The sequence below is a fragment of the Phyllobates terribilis genome, unplaced genomic scaffold (genome assembly GCF_046119375.1).
Source record: "Phyllobates terribilis strain yellow unplaced genomic scaffold, ASM4611937v1 Scaffold_199__1_contigs__length_3552030, whole genome shotgun sequence".
Classification (NCBI taxonomy): Eukaryota; Metazoa; Chordata; class Amphibia; order Anura; family Dendrobatidae; genus Phyllobates; species Phyllobates terribilis.
Window position 1 is genome coordinate 2360938 of NW_027362959.1, and position 8469 is coordinate 2369406.

Here is an 8469-nt window from a genome sequence, read left to right on the forward strand (position 1 = left end):
CTGGAGATCATTAGCAAGTTCCCCCCGTGTAGTTTTAGACTGATCTCTCACCTTCCTCATGATCAAGGATACCCCACGAGGTGAGATTTTGCATGGTGCCCCAGATCAATGTCTATTGACAGTCATTTTGTATTTCTTTCATTTTCTTACAATTGCACCAACAGTTGTCTCCTTCTCACCCAGAGTCTTACTTATGGTTTTGTAGCCCATTCCAGCTTTGTGCAGGTCTATGATCTTGTCCCCGACATCCTTAGAAAGCTCTTTGGTCTTGCCCATGTGGTAGAGGTTAGAGTCTGACTGATTAATGGAGTCTGTGGACAAGAGTCTTTTATACAGGTGACTATGTAAGACAGCTGTCTTTACTGCAGGTAATGAGTTGATTAGGAGCGTCTAACTGGTCTGTAGCAGCCAGAACTCATAATGGTTTGTAGGGGATGAAATACTTATTTCTCACTGCAAAATGCAAAAAAAAATTATCTAATTTATACAATGTGATTTTCTTGATTTTTTATTTTTTTTTGGGGGGGGGGGGGGGATATTCTATCTCTCAATGTTAAAATTACCCTTAAAATTATAGACTGTTCATGTCTTTGTCAGTGGGCAAACTTAGAAAAACAGCAGGGGATCAAACATTTATTTCCCCCACTGTGTGTGTGTATATATATATATCTGTAGCTTTGTCGCCATAAAAAGATGGGGGCTCGGACACATTTCTTGCACTTGGGCCCCAAGCTGTTAATGTCCACCCCTACTTTTTTCAACCTATGTAACTATGTAGAATGCACATTAGGAAAATGCTTGAAATGCAATTCCCAATAATATTATTTTACAAGTAATTTCCTCTTTTTTTTTTTTTCTTTGTAAAGTGCTAGTAATAAACCCAATCTCTGGATCTAGAAAGTGCAAAACACTCATGACAAACTTGCACGTTTAATTTGTAATCTGTATTTCTTATGGTGCCTAAGGGAAGCAATAATGATAAGGCCCCTGCTTGGTAACAAGTGCAGTTATCTGCCTCTATAACAATAGCAAATTACCAATGATGAAAGGGTTAATACTTGTGCCCTGCATCAGTAATAGACCCTGTAGTCACCATGACAACTGTTATGAGGTCATAAACCAGTGTCATAAAGAAGATTCCATAAAAGAATTCCGCGCTGCCACGATCAGCGCCATTACTGATGCGCCTGAGGACCTTGAGCTTGACCACCCACGTAATGTGCCAAACTTGGTGTAATTTGGAGGTTCTAGCAGGGAAAGGGGTTGTCTGCTTTAGACACCCCTAGGGCATGGGAAGGTAACAAAGGGGGGTCCCTAGACCAGGATCCCCTTCTGTTACCCTCTATATAGAGCAGCTCTCCTTTGGGAGTTCATGGACTGATCTATGACTTTAATGGGTGATAAATTGGGAGGGATTATTTATCCTATTAGGGATTAGGCATAACGAACTGTAACCAAATGTCCAATTTTTTGAGAGGCGGACCTGGATCTGTAAGGGAGAAATTATACATCCACCTGGCCAATCAGATCAACCAAATTCGCTCCATCAATCAATGTGGTGACAGATATTGCAGCCAGATCTCTCCCACATCAGCTTTATCACATTTATAGTCTGTATTTGTTATGTCATTCTTTGTAAATCTGGTAAAATGTACAAATTGTACAATTCTGCAGTTACATCTGTTATATATTGGCACAAACTCTCTAAGCCCAATGGAAGGGCAGCCCTCCATCCATGGTTCCATAGAGGTTTCCTCCACAGGGGGTTTTCCTCTCCTGAGTGCTGGAGGGTGACTCTTCGTGAGTCGGGGGTTGTGCTATTTTCGGTGTCATGTAAATTTAAATAAAATTTTGATCATTTGACACCTAATTGCAATGCTTCGTGTATTTATTTTGTGTGCTTCTGTCTGATTAATTTTGTTTGGGGGACGGGGTCTATCACATACGGCTGGACATCTGCCGGCTGCACAGATCCCAGTAAGCACATTTTGCCCCAGGGGTCGCCCCTGCTCTGATGATGATGGTGAAGAGGAGACAAACATTACAGCACAACTCCTGGACGCATGCTCTCATCATTGGATAAAAGAATTGTATTACAGCAGTATAAGCAGATTACTCATCTATTCGTGTAATTTCCGTAGTCTTCAATGGAGAAGGCTGCAAGCAAGATGGTCTATAGGAACAGAGGCTACACAGAATCTTCTTTATCCTGATAGGTGATGGTTCAGTGTCATGTAAATTTAAATAAAGTTGAGAACGTTTGACACCTAATTGCAATGCTTCATGTATTTATTTTGTATGCTTCTGTCTGATTTTGTTTGGGAGTCGGGCTCCATCACATATCACTGAGTGACACGTCTGACATCTGCCGGCCGCAGTTTTGCCCCAGGGGTCGCCCCTGCTCTGGGGAGTATGATGGAGCAGAGAAGATAAGCATTACAGCACAGCACCTGCAAGTGAGCGCTCATCCTCAGAATAAGGACTTATATTACAGTATTACAAGCAGCTTCCTCGCCTCATTCACACAGGGAGTATTTTGGGCAGTAATTTACATTAGTATTTGTAAGCTAAAAACCAGAGGGGAACAAACACAGAGAAAAATAATATCTGAACCACTCTCACCTCTTCTGTGTTTTGGATCCACTCCTGGCGTCTGTTAACAAATACTGATGCAAAATATCGCCATGTAAAAGGGCCCTAAATCCTTACTGACTGATTGGACAATTCTTTACAAAAAAACAATATATGCCTCACCATGCATTTAATCCATCCTGCTGCTCATATCTTCTGGGCTCAGACCCACAATGCCGTGACTCTCGGCCAGTGTACATAAGGAGAAAGTGGGAAAAGTCTCCAATAAAAAATAATTCTCACTTTATTGGTGCAAAATATTAAAATATATAAAAGTCCATGATAGCGGAGACGCAATCTCGACGCGTTTCTGGTTACGCCCTTAGTCAGTGATCCTGTTGTCATGACAACCCGCACCTCCAGGTATCCCAGCGACGGTGGCCTGCTTAGACCGAGCTAGGAGCATGGTCTCAGAGGCTTCTATCACTGTAACACTGACAGGTAGAATTCATTGCAATGCTTTATAACAGCGATTATACTAATAAAAGCTAGTCCCATAGAGGGACTAAATGAAAAAGTAAAAAAAAGAATGTGAAAAAATATAAAAAAAACCTAATCAAAAAATAAACAGAAAAGAAAATGAAAATAATGTTATATCAATAAATGGGTAAATTCATACAAAAACTAAAATAAACCAAAAAGGTCCACATATTTGTTATCATCACGTCCATGGCCTATAAAACGATCACACTACTTAACGCCTTCAGTGAACATTGAAAAAAAAAAACTATTCTTTTTCATCTTACTACCAAACAAAGAGTGGAATAAAACACGATCAAAAAGTTGAATGGAAATAGAAATGGTATAGCTGAAAACTAGTGACGAGCGAGCACTAAAATGCTCGGGTGCTCGCTGCTCAAGTCAAGCAAATTGGAATACTCAGGTGCTCGGTCCAAGTAACGAGCCCAATGTAAGTCTATGGGAAACTCCAGCATTCTTTCGGCGGCCCCCCCCCCCCGGTGGTCTGCAGAGGGCCTAAAAATTGCCCAAATCGATGGGAACAGTACTAAAATTACATGGGAACAGCATGGGGAAGACTCCTGGAAGCATTTCTGGCTCCCAGGTCAATAATATCAACAATGTTGTCAGAGGTATTACGCCACTTTTACAGACTCACAATAAAACATACAAAAACTAAACCAAAATGGATTTTCCTGGGAAATATGTTAAGGAACATTCTTTCCAGGGTAATGACTTGTATATAAGGCAAAATAAATAACCAAAAACAAAAATGCTCCTTCACACCTTGGGCTATGTTCACACATAGCGTTTTTGATGCGTTTTTTTGCATTTTTGCATTGCTTTCAACCGTGACAAATGCATTCACCGGGAAATGGCATTTTAACATTTTACAACCTTATCTGGCCATGTGGTGTGTGAAACATCATCAGACACATCCTGTTTCATTTATGAAGGAGGGATTGTGAAAGTCACAAACACTGTTTTTACTGCCTTACTATTCTTAAAGGGCCAGCAGTCGGCTATGCTTTGTTGTTCCCATTATTAAAGAGTGGGTCTCCTATACTGTTATTGCATATGCAGTGACTGCAAGGGCTGCCAAAAATTTGGACGCAACCCAATACCTCTTTGAAGAGACATAGAGGAGGGTCTCAGTAAAAAAAAATATTCCCATTATAAAGGAGTGGGTCTCCTATAGTGGTAATACCCATGCTGTGACTGCAAGGGCTGCCAAAATTTGGGAAAAACCCCACTAACAATTTAAAGACACATAGAGCTGGGCCACAGTAATGACATGTTCCCATTAGAAAGGTTAAGGATCTGCTATACAGTTATAGGGTATGCAGTGAGTCCAACAGCCGCCAAAATTTGGGAAAAACCCCACTAACAATTTAAAGACACATAGAGCTGGACCACAGTAATGACATGTTCCCATTAGAAAGGAGAGGGTCTCCTATCCAGTTATAGGGTATGCAGTGAGTCCAACGGCTGCCAAAATTTAGAAAAAACCCTATTACCAATTTAAAGACACATGGAGCTGGGCTACAGTAATGAGTATGACATGTTCCCATTAAAAAGGAGTGGGTCTCCAATACTATTTGCCTATGCAGTGAATGCAAAGGCTGCCAAAAATTACGAGGCACTCCAATGCCCCTTGCAAGAGATGTAGAGGTTGGAGGGCCTCCAGAAAACAATGTTCCCATTATTAGGAAGTGGGTCTCCCATACTCTTTGCCTATGCAGTGAATGCAACGGCTGCCAAAAATTTGGAGGAACTCCAATGCCCCTTGCAAGAGACGTAGATACGGTGATATGGTAGTGATATGGAGGAGGATGTGAAGGATGAAGAGAAGGAGGAGGACAAGAGCAAATAGACAAAATCAGGAAGCGTATACCCATGTCTGGGTGTGAAGACAGAGGTGCATGGGAATACAGTTAGACCTCCCCAAAAAAGACACTGTATTTGAGTTTATGTTACGCTGCTATCATTCAGTGATGTTGAGAAGTCTGGCCCAAACCAGCCTTTGATAATTTTTATGAGTCAGCCTGTCAGCATTTTCAGTTGACAGCGGCAGGGCAGGCCAGGACCTCCAAGGTGTATAGAGCCAGTTCATGCCACGAGTCCAGCTTGGATACTCAATAATTATAAGGCACAGAGGAATCAAGGACTACGTTGGCACAGCCGGCAAGGTACTCCCTCACCATCTTCCGAAACTTTCCCCTCTTTGGGAGAGTACCCCGTGCCTCAGGACCTGTGCGGTGGGAGGGTCTGAGAAAACTGTCCCAGAACTTTGACAGTGTTCCCCTGCCTCTGCTGGATTGAATTTGTGTCTCTCTCGCCTGTACTCCTTGGTTGTCAAACGAACTGTGACCTCTGCCGCCAGCGTTTTCAGATGGGAATTTTTTAAATGATTCCGCAACAAGAGCCTTCTCGTACTGCACCATTTTATTAGGCCTCTCCTGCAAGGGAATAAGAGACAGAAAGTTCTCCTTGTAGCGTGGGTTTAGAAGTGTCACCAACCAGTAAGGACTGTCATGCAAAGTTTGGACAAAGCAAGGATCAGGGGAAAGGCAGCGTAACATAAACTCAGCCATGCGTGCCAGATTGCTAACAGGCAAGACTTCTGTGTCCTCATCAAAAGGATGACTGACCATGCTCTTCATGACTGGAAGCCATGGGATTTTATGAGCTGTCCCTGGCCAAGTGTATAGATTGAGAAAAGTAGGGGTCCTAGGACTGAACCTTGAGGGACTCCAACAGAGAGGTGGGGGGATGAGGAGGTAGTGTGGGAGTGGGAGACGCTAAATGTGCGGTTGGAAAGGTATGAGGAGATCCAGGATAGGGCAGGGTCTTTGACTCCAAAGGAAGAGACGATCTGCAGTAGGAGGCAGTGGTCAACTGTGTCGAAGGCAGAGGACAGGTCAAGAAGAAACAGTACAGTGAATTGTCTGTTAGCTTTGTCTGTAAGAAAGTCATTAGTAATTTTTGTAAGGGCAGTTTTGGTGGAATGGTGGTGGCGGAAACCAGATTGTTGGTTATTGAAGAGAGATAGATGAGAAGTGAGAGGAAAGTTCAGCGTGAACGTGTTGCTCAAGGAGTTTGGAGGCAAATGGGAGAAGTGATATGGGGCGGTAGCTGGACAAGGCGGTTGGGTTGAGAGATGGCTTTTTGAGAATGGGAGTGATTGTGGCATGTTTGAAGGCAGGGTGGAAGGTACCAGAAGTTAGTGATAGGTTGAAAAGATGGGTTAGGGATGGGATGAGTGTGGGGGTGAGGTTGGGGGGGATGGGATGGGGTCGAGTGCACAAGTGGTGAGATGTGATTTGGAAAGGAGACGAGTGAGGTCTCCTTCCATGATGTTGAAAAGGGAGGTTATGGGGGAAGGGCAATGGTCTGGGAAACAAAGGGGTTGTGGTGGTCGGATAGTAAAGATTTGCCGTGTTTGGTCAATCTTGTTTTTGAAGTGTGTGGCGAACTCCTCAGCAGAGATGATGGAGGTCGGAGGGGACAGTGGTGGGCGGAGGAGAGAGTTAAAAGTGTTGAATAACTGTTTGAGGTTGTAGGATAAGGAAGATATGAGGGTTGTGAAGTAGGCCTGCCTAACAGAGGCGAGGGCTGATTTGAATGCGAGTGTTGTTGTTTGAATGCAGTGAAGTCATCTTGCGATTGTTTTTTCTTCCAACGCCGTTCCGCAACCCTGGACGCTTGCCGAAGCGGTTTAGTGAGGGTGTTGTGCCAGGGTTGCCTATTGACTTGTCGCACTCTGCCATGCACAAGAGGGGCGACTGAGTCAATAGCTGATGCGAGAGTGGCATTGTAGAAAGCAGTGGTGCTGACAGTGTCGTGGAGTAAAGATATGGATGTCAGTGGTAGAACAGAGTCAGAGAGTGTGTGAGTGTCTAGATATGCAAGGTTTCTGAGGGGGTGTGCTAGTTGCTGGACATGTGTGACAGGTGAGGAGGACAGGGATGAGAAAGTGAGTAGACGGTGGTCAGATAGGGGTAGGGGGGAGGTTGTGAGGTTAGATAGGGAGCAGAGTTGGGTGAAGAAAATGAGGTCTAGTGTGTTCCGTCTGTGTGGGTGGCTGAGGAGGACCACTGAGTAAGTCCAAAGGATGAAGTAAGCGACAGGAATTTGGATGCTTTTGACTGGCGAGTGTCAGTGGGGATGTTGAAATCGCCCATGATGATTGTGCAATGTCAGCAGAGAGAAAGTAAAGAAGCCAGGTGGAGAATTGGTCAATAAAGGCAGTGACTGGGCCTGGAGGTCAGTATATGACAGCTACTTGGAAGGAGAGTAGATGAGGACAGAGTGGACTTCAAAAGAAGGGAGAGTAAGGGAGGGTAGAGGTGGGAAAGGGCTAAAGGTGCAGTTGGTAGAAAGGAGAAGACCCACTCCTTCGCCATGTCTATTACCAGGGCGAGGAGTGTGGGTGAAGTGGAGGCCACTGTAACACAGCGCAGCAGGGGAGGCAGTGTCGGAGGGTGTCAACCATGTCTCTGTGATGCCCAGGAAAAAGAGATAACGAGAGGTAAAGAGGTCGTGGACAAAATGGAGCTTGTTGCAGACATAGCGGGCGTTCCAGAGTGCTCCAAAGAGAGGGAGCAGGGTGGGTGGGCATCAGCGGCACGGGTTTTAAGTAGGAGAGGTTGCGGTAGTTTGCAGTTGGTTGGAAGCGATAGGAGGGGGTATTGGTGGGAGGTGTGAGCTGTTTGGGTCCAGGATTGGGAGATATGTCGCCAGCAGTGAGGAGAAGCAGAGAGAGGGAGAGCAGGTGGGAGAAGGAGAGTGTCTGGCTTGTTTTATGTTTTGTTAGGATAGATCTGAGCTTGAGGAGCAGGTCTGCAGATGAGGTCAGGTGGGGAGGTAAGAGGGAAGGAGAGATGATTATTTGGTTAGAGGGTGCTGGGGTTTGAGGACAGCGAAGGAGAGTAAGGTTTAGTGGTGCCAAGAAACTAAGGGCGTATGTAAGTATAATGAAGGTTTAAGTGTGAATGAGAAAGAGAAAGAAAAGAGGATCATATCTCATTAGACTACCATTCACTGGTGTACACCACCATAATTATATCGAGTATAGACTGGGAAGGGAAAAGAGGAAAAGATGTGAATGGAAAATAAAATATAACGTTTATTGAAAATTACTATTAAAATAGATACATTTGTGCAAAACGTGCATTAATAAATGCATACAGGGTCACCAGCTTCCAAATGGTGACCCACAAAACCCGGTCCGTAGTGAGGTGGATAAAATAGTATTAGAAATGCCTAACCCAGCCCCTAATTATTGGGTCATGGCTGTATATTATACACCTAAATTAGCCCAATGAGGCCCTTAGAAAAAGCCGGTATACCGGCGAAACGCGCGTCAGGGACCGAGTC